The 14,757-nt window shown below is 45.8% G+C and overlaps 1 pseudogene; it reads right to left on the reverse strand.

The window, feature by feature from the left end:
- Nucleotides 1-289: 289 nt before the first annotated feature.
- LOC129393024 (nuclear pore complex-interacting protein family member B15-like) lies at nt 290-14,313 on the reverse strand (annotated as a pseudogene).
- Nucleotides 14,314-14,757: the final 444 nt, after the last annotated feature.

A 14,757-nucleotide genomic window follows, 5' to 3' on the forward strand; every position in this document is an offset into this window, starting at 1 on the left:
ACATCTGTGATCCCAGCTACTTGGGAGGCTGAGGCTGCTTGAAGCCCAGGAGGTTGAGGCTGCAGTGAGCTGTGATCGAGCCACTGCACTCCTGCCTGGGTGACAGAGCAAAACCCAGTCTCAAAAAAAAAATAATAATAATCATATTTTACATAACCAAACACTTCTAAAGATTAAAAAAAAAAACCCTACAATTAATTAAAAACCTCAGGTCCCTCAGGCAATCATACCAGATATTGAAACAAAGCAATAACATAAGGACTGCAGTATTTATTTTATTTTTATATTATTTATTTATTCTTTGTTAGTTTGTTTTTGGAGTGTGGGTTTTGTTTTATTTTTTGATTTTTTTCTTTTTTTCGACCCACGGATTTATTCTTATTGCCCAGGCTTGAGTGCAATGGCGTGTTCTCAGCTTACTCAACCTCCGCCTCTTGGGGTTCAGTGATTGTTCCACCTCATCCACCCTCCACCTCTTGGGTTTGGGTGGTTTTTCCGCCTCGGCCTCCTGAGTAGCTAAGGGAGGAGTCTTGAGATTATCATCCACTGAGGCTGGAAGAGGAGAGGGTGGAAGAGGGATAAGGAGACACTCGTTCAGATTATCATCCACTGAGGGTGGAAGAGGAGAGGGTGGAAGAGGGATAAGGAGACACTCGTTCAGATTATCATCCACTGAGGGTGGAAGAGGAGAGGGTGGAAGAGGAGCAAGAGGACACTCCTTGATATTATCATCCACTGAGGGTGGAAGGGGACGAAGGAGACATTCGGGAGGTGTCTTGAGGCTCAGGGAGTTATCCGTTATAGAACGTTGTTGAGTTGGAGGAGGTGGCTGGTGGCCCATCCTGTTTTTTAAAGTTTCAGCTGTGAGGTAGGGCCAGTAGGGCAATCCTGAAGAATGACGATGCTCCGCTGCCGCCATTCTGACCTGTAGGGCCGAAGAAGGGAATGTTTTCACACATATTCATTTGATGGACAAAATTACCGCCACCAACAGGGTCTGCACCTTCTGTTGCTGGTGATAGATTTTTGCACCTTTCCATCCTCCAGGTTTCAAAATAGCAGTATCAGTGTCATAATATCACCCTTCCACTGAGTACTGCCGACAGCTGGGGAGTAAAGAAAAGTCATTGGGACACACTGTTGTCTCCACATGCCACTGTGTCTGTCTGCAAACGTAGGCAGGCTGGGGTCCTGCCCCAGGGAAGACAGAGTCATAACAGAGTAATAAAGAAGCATGTTTGAGACACAGGAGTGTCTATGTCCATCCTCATTCCTCCCTCACAGCCATCACCAGAGCATGTTTCTTGCACCAGGTCAACAGACAGTAAGAGAGTCATGAAAAGCCCATTGTCCACACATGTTGCAGCTTCCTTTTGGAGAATGTTTTCCAGGCCTTTTATGTTCTGTCTCTGATTCTCAGAACTCTGCAAGGTCAGTGTGACCACCCTGCTCCAAATCTAAGAAAACAGAGGTTTCCAGAGGAAGGAGAAATTGTGCCCAGGGTCACACAGCTTGCAAGAGGCAGAGTGGAAGTTGATTCCAGCTCTGCCTGCAGGACCCTCTCACTTCCCCTCTGTTTCCCTTCTTGACAAAGGATCTTCTTCACTCTGGAGGTGCCACCCATGAGAACAAAGAGCTCTGGAGAGATGTGGATTCCTGAAGAGCTGCAGGGGAACTGGGAGAGGGTTTTCTGACAGAACAATCTTACCTCAAGAAGTCAGTTAGGCATGGCTGTAATATTTCTTTTCACTCCCAGGTAATACCAAATTGTAAGTGCACTAGGACATAAAGAATACTTTTGTCCATGGAAAAATGAGGTGGGAATTCTAAACAAAGCAAGTTTTAAAACTGTGTTTCACTTCAAGTGTACAAGTCCCGTCACGTGTAATCATAGGACTCGGCAGCTTTTGAAGGTACAGAGGCCACACAAGAACCAGCTTAGCTGAGCATCATTTAAGGCCTTCATTTGGAATTGTCCCTGTGGGTAATAAGTTACATTCACTCTTCACTAATTTACAGTCAGGGCCCATTTGCTATTACAAATATGGAACCTCTGACACTTTGAATATTAGATCAGGGGCCCCACTGGGTGGGGATGAAGGTGTTTTTGCACAACATGGTTACCAACAGGGATGGGACTGTGATGCTTGTAGGCAGCCTTTCTCTCTGCCATCTCCCTCTGCAGGGCTTGAGCACAGAGCTGTAGGGAGAAAAATGTATCCATGTCCTGACCTGGCAGACTATGTTCAAAAGCAAGGAAAACAAACAAACTTACCCAGTTGCAAAGAGGCTTTCTTGCAGAAGGGGGGATCTGAAAAAGCCAACACATGAGAAATTGAATGTTGAGAGAGTCTAAGAGCCGTGGCATCATCTGCATCAGCACTGAACTATCCTGCAACTGCGGGGAGGAAGCTCCTTACTTTGCATTTGTGGTAGTCCTCTGCCCGCCGCCGCAACTCTTGCGCACGTTGAAACATTTTCCTATGGATTACAATCACTTTCATCAGATAAAGCACCACTTTCAGGATGATTTTAAATAATCTGCCATGTTTCTGTTATCCTCACAACTGTACCCTTACACAATCTATCTCTACCTAGAAAATGTATTTCAGATGGCTATAAGAGTACAGTCTGAGCCGGTCGCGGTGGCTGACGCCTGTAGTCCCAGCACTCTGGGAGGGCGAGGTGGATGGATCACGAGGTCAGGAGATTGAGACCATCCTGGCTAATACGGTGAAACCCCGTCTCTACTAAAAATACCAAAGATTAGCCGGGCGTGGTGGCAGGCACCTGTAATCCCAGCTACTCGGGAGGCTGAGGCAGGGGAATCACTTGAACCTGGGAGGCGGAGGTTGCAGTGAGCCAAGGTCACGTCATTGCACTCCAGCCTGGGTGACACAGCCAGACTCCATCTCAGAAAAACAAAAACAAAAAAACTGTACGGTCTGATCCAAACTGTTGCTATATTGATTCCTCCTCTTGCTTACTGCCTGCTGACTTCTGAGATGATAGTTTCCTTCCCCATTCTCAGTATATCCCTAATTCATCCTTCATTGAGCATCTTTTATGATAAAGCTGTATTCTCTTTGTATTAATATCCTTACCGTGTTTCACAGGGCAGAAACAGCTGGGCTTATAAACAGGCATAGTCCTTTTGAAGGATGTGGTTGATCCTACAACAACACACTTTCCTAAGGATGACAACAACTCACCCCACCCCTAGAATGGCTGGTATGAACCGAGTTTCCACACAGTCTAGCTGGCAATGGGGTCAGGAGATGTTTTGCTGCTTCACATCTTTTGGTCACTGGTAAATATTAAGGTACTTTGTTTTCTGTTTTGTGAACTCTCTCTCTCTCTCACGATATATCTTCTGACCATTTGTTTCTGTTTATGCATTTACTGGGTCTAAACACTGTACAAAGGTTAAAAACAACACTCCAATGGGTGTTTCCCAGGAGGGTGGGGTTCAGTTTCTGAACTCACTTGTAGGTGTGTATTTCTTTCATATCCAATTTCCCATTTTCCTCTGCCTCTGATACCTGCCTCTCCTTTTCTGCATGCTCACATTCTTTCATGCTTAGTTTCCTCAGATTAGAAGGGAGAGAAATGCACACACATGATCCACCAGCCCGTGTGGGATTCCCTCTGCCCTTCTGGCATCTGAAGGCTGTGATTCAAAGATCCCCCCTGCAACCTTTCCACAAATGAACCAACTGATTCTCACAACCAAAGGGAGAATGGACACCTCCCATTGAGGGACAAAAAAAAGTCACACTCTGGCCTGCTGGCAAGTCACCTGTCATTTCCAGCTCATCTTCATAGTTCCATAGTTAGTCCTATTCTTTAGTAAATATAAAGACTATTAAAAGCTTCTATGAGGTGCACTATGTGTGTCTCTGGGGTCAGTCTTGTGCTTGACACAGCGAAAGCTCATTTTAGTTCAGTGTGAAAAACCAGACCTCACCAATTCATCACAACTAACTCCATCGGAAGCAGAGGATTGCTCCTCATCTGACTCCTCCTGTGTGGGACCTGATTCTCAGTCAGAGGCTGATGCCGGAACTGAGACCATCAGCCATAGAGAGATCCTTCCAGAATATGGTGTCATTAACCCCGCAGTTCACTACTGCACTTTGCCATGATTCAGGACTGGAACTCTTGTCATCGACTTTAAAGATCCTGGTTGAGAGAAAAGGCAATCTGAATGCTGGGCGCATCTATTGAATTAGAAATGGTCGGAATGGCTCTTAAGTCAGGGTGTTATGTCCTGAAAATAGGTGACAATGGCAAACCATCTACCCTGGTGTTGACTGACTTTAACAAGGTTCAGTTCACAGAGATTGAGGGCAGAAAAAGGAAATGGCCTAAAAAGGGTAAGTTTGCTGTGTTGCCCTCACACCACTTGATTCATGGTCCTGATCCTAAGGATCTCACCTGATACTTGGTTTTATAGGAAGGATGTGTAAAATTCCCAGAATGCTAGGAAACAGGGACAAAAACACTTCAAAGAGAAAGTTAATGAACTTGTTTCTGACCACAGGGCATCCTTCAGCACATGCTGTCTGGAGTGGCCTCCAACAAGGAGTGTGTGGTGAGGTGCTGAGAATGCAATGGGAGCAGGGTCCTGTCCCCACGCTAAAGAAGCTCACAGTTTAATGCAAATGAGAAGCCAGTGAGGACATCACTACTCCTGCTGTGCACTTGGGAACTAGAAACACAAAACCTGACTCTGGAGGGAAGCTAAGGAAGCATTCTACTCTTGAGTTGACATAAGTGCATCTGAAGCTTCTGATCTCCGATGAGAACAATGGGGGACACCAAACAGAATATAAAACTCATGATTGAATACATCAAATTGCTAACATGGCAGTAAACAGACATGAGGTGAAGATGGAGAAGAAGGAAACCCAGGACGAAAGTCAGCCTCGCATTTGGAACCCATTTCCCTGAGTTTCATTGCTGAATTCCAGAAGGAACTACTGAGATGCAAAGAAGCACAGCAGCTTTTGCACACATGCATGGGATTAGATGGAAAACAAGTGGATTGAGGGTCTGCCAATGAAAGCGACCCATACTGAAGTCCACTGGCTCTGGTTGAGACCCAGAAGAGTCATGCATCAGAATAAAGGTGGACAGAAAATACCCTGGCCTTTGTAGGGACTGAGCCTGCACCGACGACCTCAGTTGCCGCCTGTATGGAGGACCCCTGACCATCCCCCAGAAGTAGACTCCCATCTCTTCTGCAGCAAGATAACATGCTACTAGGCCTCAATTCATTGCTAAATATTTTTTAACAACTATCTCACATTTAACAAAAAAAGATCAGTCATATGGCAGCAAAATACAATGTAATATGACCAAAACATGAAAGACTGTGAAAATGAATCTGGAGGTGACCCAAGCATTGAATTCAACAATCCAGGCTGGGTGCGGTGGCTCACACTGGGAGGCTGAGGTAGGCAGATCACCTGAGGTCAGGAGTTCAAGACTAGCCTGGCCAACATGGTGAACCCCTGTCTCTACTAAAAATACAAAAATCGGGCCGGGCACGGTGGCTCACGCCTGTAATCCCAGCACATTGGGAGGCCGAGGTGTGTGGATCATGATATCAGGAGTTCTAGACCAGCTTGGCCAATATGGTGAAACCCCGCCTCTACTAAAAATACAAAAATTATCCGGGCATGGTGGCATATGCCTGTAGTCCCAGCTACTCAAGAGGCTGAGGGATAAGAATCGCTTGAACCTGGGAGGTGGAGGTTGCAGTGAGCCAAGATCATGCCACTGCACTCTAGCCTGGGTGACAGAGTGAGACTCTGTCTCAAAAAAAAAAAAAAAAAAAAAAATTGGCCAAATGTGCTGGCACACACCTGTAATCCAAGCTACTCCGGAAGCTGAGGCAGAATTGCTTCAAACTGGGAGGCAGAGGTTGCAGTGAGCCAAGATTGCACCATAGCACTCCAGCCTGGGCGACAGAGCGAGACTCTATCTCAAAATTAAAAAAAAAAAAAAAAAAAAGGCTGGCTGTGGTGGCTCACGCCTCTAATCCCAGCACTTTGGGAGGCTGAGGCAGGTGGATTACCTGAGGTCAGAAGTTCGAGACCAGCCTGGACAACATGGTGAAACCCCATCTCTAGTAAAAATACAAAAATTAGCTGGGCGTGGTGGTGGGCACCTGTAATCCCAGCTACTTGGGAGGCTGAGGCAGGAGAATTGCTTGAACCCAAAAGGCAGTGATCTGAGATTGTGCCATTGCACTACAGCCTGGGCAACAACAGCAAAGCTCCATCTCAGGAAAAAAAAAAAAAGACAGAGAAAGGAAAACCAATGCCAGTACTAGCAACTCCTCTTCCCCCGAAGAAATGACAAACAAGAATGTAGGAAGGGAAAGGAATTATACAGCTTAAACTAATGAAGCAGAAAGGACAAACTCAATTTTGAACCCACTGAATGTGCCACAAATATTGTAGAAAATATTCTCAAGGACTTTACAGTTGTCTACTTTGATTGGCACATGGTTCATACAACAGTATTTGTGTCAAGGCACATCTTACTGTTTTCTGGCGGTCTTCCTCTTTCCATTGATTTTGTCATGATGGTTGATTTTCGTTGTCACCTTCCCCTTATGGATTTTCGCTCTAAATTTTCTTTCCACATGTCTCCATGGAGTAATGACGTCTTTCAGGCCAATTTTATTTCCTGGAAAGGAAGAAACTCTTTTCTTTGTGTGCATACAAATGGACCTCAGCCCTTGGTGAGAGTGAGGAGAAGAGAAGGTGAGAAACCTGAGGGCAAGAAGCTGTTCTTTCCCTTTCCAGGGCAAACTCATTTCCACACTATGGGGACTCCAACAGAGCCATACCTTCCTGTCTACGTCGGTTGGACCTCCAGGCTCTCTGCTGTACATCCGTGGATCCATCATGTCCATTTCGAGACCAGAAGATAGTCTTCAGGAAAGACACCTAGGAAATAATAATATAAGAATGACGGCTGGGCACGGTGGCTCATGCGTATAATCCTAGTACTTTGGGAGGCCAAGGCAGGTGGATCACGGGGTCAGGAGTTCAAGACCAGCCTGGCCAAGATGGTGAAACCCCGTCTCTACTAAAAATACAAAAATTAGCTGGGCATGGCAGCGGGCACCCGTAATCCGAGCTACTCGGGAGGCTGAGGCAGAGAACCGTTTGAAGCTGGGAGGCGGAGGTTGCAGTGAGCCGAGATCACACCACTGCACTCCAGCCTGAGCGACAGAATGAGACTCTGTCACACACACACACACACACACACACAAGAATGACATGAGGCTGGCACGGTGGCTCACTCCTGTAATCCCAGCACTTTGGGAGGCCGAGGCAGGCGGATCACCTGAGGTCGGGAGTTTGAGACCAGCCTCACCAACATGGAGAAATGCTGTCTCTGCTAAAAATACAAAATTAGCCAGGCATGGTGGTGCATGCCTGTAATCCCAGCTATTCGGGAGGCTGAGGCAGGAGAATCACTTGAATCCAGCAGGAAAAGGTTGTGGTGAGCTGAGATTGTGCCATTGCACTCCAACCTGGGCAACAAAATTGAAACTCTGTCTCAAAAAAAAAAAAAAAAAAAAAAAGGCCAGGTGCAGTAGCTCACGCCTGTAATCCCAGCACTTTGGGAGGCTGAGGCGGGTGAATCACAAGGTCAAGAGATGGAGACCATCCCGGGCAACATGGTGAAACCACATCTCTACTAAAAATACAAAAATTAGCTGAGCATGGTGATGCACGCCTGTAGTCCCAGCTTCTTGTGAGGCTGAGGCAGGAGAACTGCTTGAACCCAGGAGGCAGAGGTTGCAGTGAGCCAAGATCCCACCACTGCACTCCAGCCTGGTGACAGAGTGAGACTCCATCTCAAAAAAAAAAAAAAAAAAAAAAATGACGTGAATATACTTCACACAACTGAACTGTACACTTCAACATGGTTAGATGGTTATTATCATCTTATAAGTATTTTACCACAGGTTAACATGTTTCACAACTTGAAAAGGAAGTAATTACCTTCAGCTCTCTGAGTTCTAGAATTTGTAACATTTCACCCCCTGCTCCTTCCTGATCTGCACTGGAGCATCTTCCTTCTGTCCCTGCTCTACTCAGAGTTCACTTTCCCTTCCCTCACATCAGCTTCATTGAGGCTGGTTTGAACTTAACGCAAAACATTCTCACTAATGACTGAATTCCCACCAAGATTTCCATATTATCACAGTATGCTTTTAATCTTCTAAGATATTAAATATTTGTTCTCATCATAGCGAAAATGCAATGCAAATCCCATCTCAGATGTGGGTCAGATACCTATGAATCTCCTGAGGTAGTCATTGAAATGACTTTTTTCTTGAGATGGAGTGTCACTCTCAACCATGCTGAAGGGCACTGGCGCTACCTTGGCTCACGGCAACCTCCACCTCCCAGATTCAAGCGATTCTTGTGTCTCGGCCTCCCAAGTAGCTGGGATTACAGGTGCCTGCTACCATGCCTGGCTAATTTTTGTCTTTTCAGTAGAGATGGGGTTTCACCATGTTGGCCCATCTGGTCTTGAACTCCTGACCTCAAGTGATCCACCTGCCTCAGCCTCCCAAAGTGCTGGGATTACAGGCATGAGCCACCACACCTGGCCTGAAATAATATCTTTCAAATTCTTTGTAGAATTTGTTTTTTCCTGATTTCTGCACATAGGATCAAAAAAAAAATCATGTACTAGGATTTCAAGAGAAGCAATGGGCAATCTAAAAAGATGAAAAGAGCAACCACGTCAATCCCACAGCTACTGCTAGATTTCATAGGAAAGGTAGCTGGCCCAGTTTGGAGCTAGGAGAAATGTCAAACACATGAAGAAATGACAAGCAAAGAAATGCCATCACGCATGAATGCTTCATGGCACCCATGATGTCCCTGCTTAGGAGGTAATGGTATAGATGACTAGATGACAAGGACAAAGATGAGAGGTGCGAAGACGTCCAAGTCCAACAGCTCAACTGAACTTTCCTAAATGGAACTGTTAAAAAGTGGTAAATTTAACAACTTCCCCTGGCTCACGTGGTGGCTCACGCTTGTAATCCCAGCACTTTGGGAGGCTGAGGCGGGTGGATCATTTGAGGTTGGGTTTTGAGACTAGCCTGGCCAACATGGTAAAACCCTGACTCTACTAAAAATACAAAAATTAGCTGGGCATGGTGGTGGGCACCTGTAATCCCAGCTACTTGAGAGGCTGAGGCAGGGGAATCGCTTGAAGCCAGGAGGTGGAGGTTGCAGTGAGCCGAGATCACACCATTATACTCCAGCCTGGGCAACAGAGGGAGACTCGTCTCGGGGGTCAGAAAAGAAAAAAAAAAAAAAAAAAAAGCTTCCTCCAATTTATACCGAAAATTCTCTGTTCAGGACTAAGTGGCATAGAGAATGTTAAATGTGCCTAGATATCTTCATAACTCATATATTTTCTGTTTTCTACATATCTTGAAAGGCAGTGCCAAATGACGTGTAATTATCTAGGTGGTTAAACTGAAACATACTTCCTCTTCCCTTGAATATAAAAAAGCATTGTGGTATTAGTACTTTTATCTTGGATCATTGTTCAGAAGGAGGTTCAGCCCCCAGACGACCACATTTTTACTGTCATGAATGGCAAGACAAAATGTAGAGCTCAACTTACCCAAAGGAAAAAAGGCTCAAAAGACAAATTATGGCACAACTTAGCAGCCAAATTCTTACCAAGTACAGACTTTTGACATACTGATCTCTCTCCAGTTGCAAGTGGGAACATGCACTTTGAATGATGTCATTCAAAATTACCCTGCCCAGACACACTTTTCATTGATTCTCTTGGAGGGCAGTTCTAAGAGATTCTCTGGGGCTTTCTCTGCATCATGAGACGCAGTGCAGTTCTGCCCTTCACCTTCCGGCAGTTTGTCACCTCGTCCCTATGACCTCAGAGGAACTTTGTCTCAGGCCAATTGTTTGTTCCTTGGCCTCTTTCATTTCCCCTAAAAATCATTTGCTGCCCCTCTAAATGGCCTACATCTCCATCTATCTCCCTCTCCCCTCAGAAGAGGGTGCTCTTTAAGCATCAACCATCTGGCCCTTCTAGCAGTCTCATTTTTCAGCTGATTCCCATGTTTATGCCTGTTCTAGGTTTTTCTTCTCCTGTTAAGCTGTCTGTTGTCAGCTCATTTCTGCAGTGAATCTTCAGAGAGGAGATTGGAAGCTTTCCTTCCACCCATACGATAGAACTATAAAGCAGAAGAGTTTAGAAAGAATTTCCTATTTAAGTGACGAAACCTCATACTCCATTTGTGATAAATAGCACAAAGGTTAAAAAAACTTATTTTTGACCAAAAGCTCTGTTGACATTCTATTAAACAAACACCGACCTATTTAATTTTCATAATGTAAATGGCAGACATTTTCATAATTCTTATGCTAATAAATCATTTCCCTGATTGTTTGGGTAAAACCACATATTCATAATGAAGTCCAGAAATGTGAATTGTTTTATATAATTTATTCTTATTTGTGATTACAAGTATACCTCTACAGAAAGTTAGTATACTCACACAAAGGTAATTTGTGCAGAAGAGAATGGTAAATGTGTAAGGTCTCAGAAACCCAATAATGATAATTATCAAATTATCCAATTTCTGTGGAGATGGGGTTTTGCCATGTTGGCCAGGGTGGTCTCGAACTCCTCCACAAAAGTCAGTCTCACGATGACGATAGACAGCCAGAGTATTGATAACCTGGAATAATAATAGTTGAAATAATGAAAAGGTCAATGACACCGACAATATTTCACTCAGAAAGAATCATCCTTAGAAACCATCAACCTCCTCCAAAAGGTAACCACATCCCTCAGATATCACCGTGGGATTCCACTGCTACAAAAAAGAACAGAAGTTAGAAGTCTCATGTTTTTCAGATGGATGGTAGTGTTTTTAGGCATTGCAAATGTGGGGTGCTGTCTTTCTTGGTATAAAGCAGGGATATCCAATCTTTTGACTTCCCTGCCTATATTAAAAGAAGCAAAGTTGTCTTGAGCCACACATAACATACACTAACACTAACAATAGCTGATGATCTAAAAAAAAAACTCTTTTTTTTTTTTTTTTTTGGAGACAGAGTTCCGCTCCACTCAGTCACCCAGGCTGGAGTGCAGTGGTGCAATCTCAGCTCACTGCAACCGCCAGCTCCTGGGCTCAAGCCATTCTCCTCCCTCAGCCTCCCGAGTAGCTGAGATTACAGGTCTCTGCCACCATGCCCGACTAATTTTTGTATTTTTAGTAGAGATGAGGTTTCACCATGTTGGCCAGTCTGGCCTTGAACTCCTGACAGGCGATCTGCCTGCCTCGGCCTCCCAAAGTGCTGGGATTAGAGGTGTGAGCCACCGTGCCCAGCCATTTGTTTTTGTTTTTGTTTTTGTTTTGGTGTTTTGTTTTTGAGATGGGGTCTCACTCTGTCACCCAGGCTGGAGTGCAGTGGCATGCTCTCGGCTCACTGCAACCTCTGCCTCTCAGGTTCAAGTGATTCTCCTGCCTCAGCCTCCTGAGTAGCTGGGAGTACAGGTGCCTGACAATGCACTCAGCAAATTTTTGTATTTTTTGTGGAGATGGGGTTTTGCCATGTTGGCCAGGGTGGTCTCGAACTCCTGACCTCAGGTAATCTGCCCGCCTCAGCCTCCCAAAGTGCTGGGATTACAGGCATGAGCCACTGTACCTGGCCAAAATCTCCTAATGTTTTAAGAAAGTTTACAAATTTGTGTTGAACTGCATTCAAAACTGTCCTGGGCCACATGCAGCCCGTCACTCATGGCTAAGATAAGCTAAGTATAAAGTAATTATCTTTTCTTTTTGTTTGGAGACAAAGTCTTGCTCTGTCACCCAGGCTAGATTGCAGTGGCATGATCTCAGCTCACTGCAACCTCCGCCTCCCGGGTTCAAGCGATTCTCCTGCCTCAGCTACTGAGTAACTGGGATTACAGGCGCCTGCCACCGCACTCGGCTAATTTTTGTATTTTTAGTACAAACAGGGTTTCACCATCTTGGCCAGGCTGGTCTCCAACTCCTGACCTCATGATCCACCTGCCTCGGCCTCCCAAAGTGCTGGGAATACAGGTGTGAGCCACTGCACCTGGCCAGTAGTTATCTTTTCTTTAAAGTTATTTACTTGTTTTTTAAATTGATGTATAACATTGGATGCATTTATTATATATCACATGGTAAAAGAATCCCTCTAAATAATACTTCTCTCTTGGATTATATGAATCTTTGTCATTTAAAGCTCAGCATAAGTAAAAAAAAAAAATACAACGAAGAGATTACTTCATTCACAAATAAGTATCAAATTTTAGTGCTTAAAAATTAACAAGGTGGGCCGGGCGTGGTGGCTCACGCCTGCAATCCCAGCACTTTGGGAAGCCGAGGTGGGTGAACCATGAGATCAGGAGATTGAGACCATCCTAGCTAACACGGTGAAACCCATCTCTACTAAAATTACAAAAAATTAGCAGGGCATGGTGGCACGCGCCTATAGTTCCAGCTACTTGGGAGGCTGAGGCAGAAGAATCACTTGAACCCGGGAGGCAGAGGTTGCAGTGAGCCGAGATCGCACCACTGCACTTCAGCCTGGGTGACAGAGCGAGACTCTGTCTCAAAAAAAAATTACCAAGGCGGAGATCATGAAAATGGCATGAATAGTGTGGGATTTCTCTAAGATTGTTGATATTAATTCCATTAGACTCTTATGTGAGTGAAGATGAAGACTTCCCCTGAGTAAGTTCAGACAGCTTGTGATAACATTTCTACATCGATTCCTCAGGATTTAACTATATATTCTTGAAAACATCTGAATTTTAAATGTTTCTTTCAAGATGGTGAATTAAACAGAGATAGCCCTTCATCAGGTTGAACTCAGCATATGCTGAGTCTGAAATGGAAATGATGGAGTTAGAGAACCATACAACAATGGTAATGATTTCAGAAACATGGTGTTGAGCAGAACAAAGCAGACACAAAAGAGTACCTATGGCATGGCATGCATCTGTATACGCGAAATTCCAGAATAAGCAAGCTAACCTATGATAAGAAAGAGACTGGCTGGGAAGAGTGAGAGTTCACTTTCTGGGGTGACATAATAGTGTAGATCTTGGCTGGGCACGGTGGTTCACGCCTGTAATCCCAACGCTTTGGGAGGCCGAGGCGGGCGGATCACCTGAGGTCGGGAGTTCAAAACCAGCCTGACCAACATGGAGAAACCCTATCTCTACTAAAAATACAAAATTAGCTGGGAGTGGTGGCACATGTCTGTAATCCCAGCCACTCGGGAGGCTGAGGCAGGAGAATCGCTCGAACCTGGGAAGCAGAGGTTGCGGTGAGCTGATATTGCCCCATTGCACTCCAGCCTGGGCAACAAGGGAGGAACTGTCTCAAAAAAATAAATGAATAAATAAAATAATGTAGATCTTGAAAGGGGGTTGGTTTATGCTGGTGTATGTACTTTCCAAAGTTAGTAAACTGACACTTAAGGTTATATATTTTGGCCAGGCGCGGTGGCTCACGCCTGTAATCCCAGCACTGGGAGGCCGAGGCAGGCAGATCACGAGGTCAAGAGATGGAGACCATCCTGGCGAACATGGTGAAACCCCATCTCTACTAAAAATACAAAAATTAGCCAGGCATTGTAATCTGAGCTACTCAGGAGGCTGAGGCAGGACAATTGCTTGAACCCCGGAAGCGGAGGTTGCAGTGAGCCGAGATCTTGCCACTGCACTCCAGCCTGGGCGACAGAGTGAGACTCTGTCTAAAAAAAAAAAAAAAAAGTCATCAAACCAGATGACACAAATCAAATGACATTTCACTTTGTTTTGGTCCATTTTGTTTGTTAGAGACAAGAGTGCAGCGGGGCCATCTCGGCTCACTGCAACGTCCAGCTCCTGGGCCCAAGCGATCCTCCCACCTCAGCCTCTCCAGTAACAGGGATAACAGGTACGCACCACCAGGCCCAACTAATCTTTTTTGGAATTTTTTGTAGAGATGGGGTTTCGCTATGATGCCCTGGCTACTCTTCAACTCCTGGACTCGAGTGATCTGCCCACCTCGGCCCCCTAAAGTGCTGGGATTACAGGCCTGAGCTGTGTAATTTCATGCCGCGTGACACAGCCCAGTAAAAAGGAAGAAACCCCGCGGGTCCAGCGTCTACTCACAGGGGTGGGATGATGGCTGATAAATCCCAGCAGGAGCCAAAAGAGGAGCCACCACCGCAGCCGCAGCCGCAGCCGCATGTCCTGGTCCTTTCAGGGCGCCCTGAGGCGGCCAGGACAGAGGTGGAGGTGGCTTAGGGCAGGGGGGAGGGAAGGGGACGGGGACCGGGGCCGGATCTGAGTTGGGGAGGGGGAGGGGAGGGGGAGGGGAAGGGGAGGGGAAGGGGGGAAGTAAGGGAAGGGAAAGGAGGAGAAGGGGGCTGTTGGGCACCTGGAGGAGGTGGAGGAGGAGGACGAGGAGAAGAAGAAAGGGGTCTGGGAAAGGATCCGGTTCAAATTAAGTTCTCAAGCGCTGGTGGAAGGTTTAGCTACAGGTCACGGAGAAGATCAGGGAAGCAACAGGACACGCGGGGCAAGGGAGCGTGAGGCTTAGGAGCAATTAGAGGGAGACAAAAAGGTTCTGCTATCCACCAAACCTTCTTCGGTCTGGGCCCTCCCTTGGCAACCCTGGGGCTTTATACTCCCTCTCCACCAATCCCT

The sequence above is a fragment of the Pan paniscus genome, chromosome 18 (assembly GCF_029289425.2).
Source record: "Pan paniscus chromosome 18, NHGRI_mPanPan1-v2.0_pri, whole genome shotgun sequence".
Classification (NCBI taxonomy): Eukaryota; Metazoa; Chordata; class Mammalia; order Primates; family Hominidae; genus Pan; species Pan paniscus.